Source organism: Rhipicephalus microplus, chromosome 7, assembly GCF_043290135.1.
Source record: "Rhipicephalus microplus isolate Deutch F79 chromosome 7, USDA_Rmic, whole genome shotgun sequence".
Classification (NCBI taxonomy): domain Eukaryota; kingdom Metazoa; phylum Arthropoda; class Arachnida; order Ixodida; family Ixodidae; genus Rhipicephalus; species Rhipicephalus microplus.
The window spans coordinates 26791936-26796966 of record NC_134706.1 but is presented as its reverse complement, the minus strand read 5'-3'; the positions used below and the strand labels follow the sequence as shown (position 1 = coordinate 26796966).

Sequence of the window (5031 nt, the reverse complement as noted above, 5' to 3'; positions counted from 1 at the left end):
GAAAGAAAAAAAAAAATGGGGACATGGCGTGCGTCACCGTGCGGCTTCGCAGCGTTGCCGAAGTCGCCGAGCCCTTCGACTGAGCCGAACGGCGGACAGGGAACGTTGGTCGGCCGTTCTAACCTGTCGGTGCCACGCCGAGACGTCGTTAAGGAAAACCGCGTCGTGGGCCTCTACGACGCCGTCGAGTCGTTGTACGTTTGGTGTCCAGCGTGTCGGCGGCGAGTAGCGGACACGTCGTTCACGACTTCGGTCTTTCGCAGTCGACGCGAACTTGCGGAGAGTCGTGGTGCCTCACGTTTTCGGCAGAAACCGCGGCGGAATTTTCCCGTGCGTGCGCGCACGACCTCGGTGCTGTGCCGTCAGCGTAGTGTTGCACAAACTCGTGGCCTACCCAAGGTGCGGTACGTTTGCGGCCGTATCCTCGGTGGGAATTTCGTGAGTAGGGTCGCAAATTCTACGACCTCGGCGGGTTTGAGAGCGACGTAGACTTGTGGCACGCTCAACATGCCACACGTTTCGGGGCACACCCGCGGTGAAATTTTCTCGAGTACGCTCGTATTAGGGCCCAAGGAGGTCTGGGTACTTATCGCTGCTATTATGTGGGGGTTCTCGTGAGCGGCGTACGCGAAAGCGACCGGGTGTCTGATATGCGGCGGGCTTCGGCCTCGTCAAGCGTGTCCTCGGGTCTGCTCCAGGGGAATCCACGGCAGTCGTCTGCAGCCTCATCCGCTTGATGCGTTAGGGGCTGGTTGTCGGACGGTGCCGTTTTACCACGATATCGAGGTGTGTTCCGTGTCGTCCTCGGGCGATTCAGATGCGAAAGCGCCGAAGACGCGGGCGTGACCCGTCGTCTGGCGGCTTTGCAGTCTCGGCTCCGTTGCTAGTTCCGGCCGGTCCACCGACAGTGCAGCGGGCTTGGGCAACCCGCACGGCGCGACCGAGTCGATGCAACGAAAAAGAGCGAGCATGAACGTGCTTCTTGCCGCACGGCTCCCACTCGTCTTTCGGGAAGGTTGTGCCGTAGCGAGCTCGAACGCCGTCATCTCGGAGTGCAAAATAAGCGTGTTGGGGCGCCTGAAGGTGGCCTCCGCCGCACACAGACTGCGTCCGGCCCGCCGAGGGCGAGGACGGACGCGCAGTCGAACGATTACCTGGTTGATCCTGCCAGTAATCATATGCTTGTCTCAAAGATTAAGCCATGCATGTCTAAGTACATGCCGAAATAAGGCGAAACCGCGAATGGCTCATTAAATCAGTTATGGTTCCTTAGATCGTTTCTTCCTACTTGGATAACTGTGGCAATTCTAGAGCTAATACATGCAGTGAGCCTGGAGCCCTTTGGGTAACGGGTGCTTTTATTAGACCAAGATCGATCGGGTTTCGGCCCGTATTGTGTGGTGACTCTGGATAACTTTGTGCTGATCGCATGGCCACGAGCCGGCGACGTTTCTTTCAAGTGTCTGCCTTATCAACTTTCGATGGTAGGTTACTTGCTTACCATGGTTGTTACGGGTAACGGAGAATCAGGGTTCGATTCCGGAGAGGGAGCCTGAGAAACGGCTACCACATCCAAGGAAGGCAGCAGGCGCGCAAATTACCCACTCCCGGCACGGGGAGGTAGTGACGAAAAATAACAATACGGGACTCTTTTGAGGCCCCGTAATTGAAATGAGTACACTCTAAATCCTTTAACGAGGATCAATTGGAGGGCAAGTCTGGTGCCAGCAGCCGCGGTAATTCCAGCTCCAATAGCGTATACTAAAGCTGCTGCGGTTAAAAAGCTCGTAGTTGGATCTCAGTTCCAGACGAGTAGTGCATCTACCCGATGCGACGGCTCGGACTGAACATCATGCCGGTTCTTTCTTGGTGCACTTCATTGTGTGCCTCGAGATGGCCGGTGCTTTTACTTTGAAAAAATTAGAGTGCTCAACGCAGGCGAGTCGCCTGAATAAACTTGCATGGAATAATAGAACAAGACCTCGTTTCTGTTCTGTTGGTTTTTGGAATACGAGGTAATGATTAAGAGGGACGGACGGGGGCATTCGTATTGCGGCGCTAGAGGTGAAATTCTTGGACCGTCGCAAGACGAACTACTGCGAAAGCATTTGCCAAGAATGTTTTCATTGATCAAGAACGAAAGTCAGAGGTTCGAAGGCGATCAGATACCGCCCTAGTTCTGACCATAAACGATGCCAACCAGCGATCCGCCTGAGTTACTCAAATGACTCGGCGGGCAGCTTCCGGGAAACCAAAGTATTTGGGTTCCGGGGGAAGTATGGTTGCAAAGCTGAAACTTAAAGGAATTGACGGAAGGGCACCACCAGGAGTGGAGCCTGCGGCTTAATTTGACTCAACACGGGAAAACTTACCCGGCCCGGACACTGGGAGGATTGACAGATTGAGAGCTCTTTCTTGATTCGGTGGATGGTGGTGCATGGCCGTTCTTAGTTGGTGGAGCGATTTGTCTGGTTAATTCCGATAACGAACGAGACTCTAGCCTATTAAATAGGTGCGGGGTTCCCAGCACCTTACAACCTTCTTAGAGGGACAAGCGGCTCCTAGCCGCACGAAACAGAGCAATAACAGGTCTGTGATGCCCTTAGATGTCCGGGGCCGCACGCGCGCTACACTGAAGGAAGCAGCGTGTCTTTATCCCTGTCTGAAAAGACTGGGTAACCCGTGGAACTTCTTTCGTGATTGGGATAGGGGCTTGCAATTGTTCCCCTTGAACGAGGAATTCCCAGTAAGCGCGAGTCATAAGCTCGCGTTGATTACGTCCCTGCCCTTTGTACACACCGCCCGTCGCTACTACCGATTGAATGATTTAGTGAGGTCTTCGGACCGATGTCCGGCGCGGCCTTTCGGTTGCGCCGGTCTGTTGGAAAGATGACCAAACTTGATCATTTAGAGGAAGTAAAAGTCGTAACAAGGTTTCCGTAGGTGAACCTGCGGAAGGATCATTAACGGATTGTGAAGGGTGAGCGCCTCAGCTGCGTCTGCGCCCGACACTTTCTGCCGCTGACCCCGTTTGGACGCGGGGTCGGCTTTTCCCCACGGGGCTGCCTGAATGTGGAGCGGCACCCCGTGACAAATTGTTGCGCCCAGCGGACGCCAACACCGCGACCTTGGACGGTCGGCCAGGTGGCGGACGCGGGTACAAACGGCGCAACGCACTCATAGGTCGGCTTTCGACCCGCCACTGCACCGTGGCTCGAAGCGCTCGAAATGCGCGACCCGACCGCTGCGGGACCGCCTAGTACTGTAAACAGGAGCGGCGGAGCGCGAACGGCGAGTCGTGGTTACGTCGGTAGAAGGCGAGGCTGCGCGTTCCCGAAACGCCAGCCGAGTGCCCTCCCGACCGTTCGAGCGTGCAAGAACGAGACCCGACAATCGCGCGGCGACTGCCAAGTACGAGAGGAACGGCACAAGCGTCGGCGGTCGGTCAAGGAACTGGCGATGTGACGGGTCCGCTGTGCACCAGTGCATACCGTCCCGCCGTCCGCGGCAAGCGCCTCCGCGTCCTCGGGTGACGGAGGCTGCCGGTCGGTTCTTGCAGGCGAGGGATCTCGCTGGCACCGGTTCGCGTTGACGCGCGGCCGGTCATGGCACGGCGATGCGACGGCCGAGGTGCGCAGTACTCGATGGAGGAACCGCACGCTCCGATGACCGTCCCGCCCTCCGCGGCGTATGCGTACCGACCGTAATGGTTGCAGCAGCGCCGGCCGGCTTTTGAATTCGCCACACGAAACACGGTGCGAGATCGCGGTTAGGGGAGCGTCGACGTTGCCAGGCGTTTTGCTTGCTGCCGAGGGAAAGGCGGCACGGCCACGTCGCGCTCGTCGCGATTAGCGGGTCTGCGCGCTTTGGGAAGGTGCCGCAACGACTTGCCGAAAGAGGAAGCACGGAAGAACGAGGGACTTGGACGTCCCGACAATTGAACGCACTTGCGGCCAGGCCCTTGCTGGCTTCGTTCTTCCGCCTCGAGTAGGCTCGTACGCGGCTCCGGCGCCGAAAGTGGTCCTTGGCACCGACTTCGGTGGACGTGGGAAGTGCCGCGCAAGTACGGCGCGCCTGGCTCCACCTGTTGGCTAAAGTAGGCAGCCGGATCGGCATTTTGGTGTGCGGTGGCAAACCGTGGATGCGAAAAAAGCTTGTGCGATTTCGTGGAACAAAAAGCGGGGGTCCCCCTTTTTATGCGGAGGAGACCGACCCGCCCGCCGTGGTGAACCGCGACGCCACGGTAAAAACGGGAGAGGCTTGTCGATGGGACCGTGCATCCCGCGCTCCACGGAGGCCGGGAGGCGGCCGCCCGAGGAAATGTGTAGCCGTCGAGGCCCGCATCTGCGTGCACTCTTATCCAAATGGGTGTACCGCAGGCATTTTCTGGTTAGGCGGGCCAATGAGAGCGAGCACACAACGATACCTACGGGTCCGGCTTGGAGAACCGGCTTCGACGCCTCCCGAGTATTTATAGAGGGGTGGACCACGAAAGCACTCGCAAGTAGCGGAAGCGAAACGCCGTCCGAAACACACCGTTTGCTCGATTTGCGGCAGCCGAAAAAGGCGCGGCAGAGTTTTGGAGTCCAAGCGTGCGCTGAAAAGCGCCCTTCTTGGCCACTGTTTGGCCGAGTGCCAGAAACGTTTGGTTTTGACTGTACGGAATTGAACAAACACTTTTTCACGACTCTAAGCGGTGGATCACTCGGTTCTCGGGTCGATGAAGAACGCAGCCAGCTGCGAGACTTGGTGTGAATTGCAGGACACACTGAGCACTGATTCTTTGAACGCACATTGCGGCCTTGGGTCTTCCCTTGGCTTCGTCTGTCTGAGGGTCGGATCACATATCAAGAGAGCCTTCGGCGCACAAGGGAACGTGAGCCGTCGACTCGTTTTGACCGCGTCGGCAACACGGACAGCACGCTGAACACCTCACAGCGAGCGCCAACAGCGGCCACTCAAGGGCGAGACGGTGGCGACCGTCGTGCCAGAGCCCAACCGAAACGGGGGCGACCGACTGCATTGAGGATG

General features: G+C 57.7%; 2 non-coding genes across 2 annotated transcripts; both read left to right on the top strand.

Moving 5' to 3' along the window:
- The first annotated feature begins 1151 nt into the window (after nt 1–1151).
- Nucleotides 1152–2966, top strand: LOC142767982 (small subunit ribosomal RNA). The gene has a single exon (XR_012885188.1). It is a non-coding gene; the product is annotated as a small subunit ribosomal RNA (ribosomal RNA).
- Nucleotides 2967–4685: 1719 nt separating this feature from the next.
- On the top strand, nt 4686–4838 carry LOC142768075 (5.8S ribosomal RNA). The gene has a single exon (XR_012885252.1). It is a non-coding gene; the product is annotated as a 5.8S ribosomal RNA (ribosomal RNA).
- Nucleotides 4839–5031: the final 193 nt, after the last annotated feature.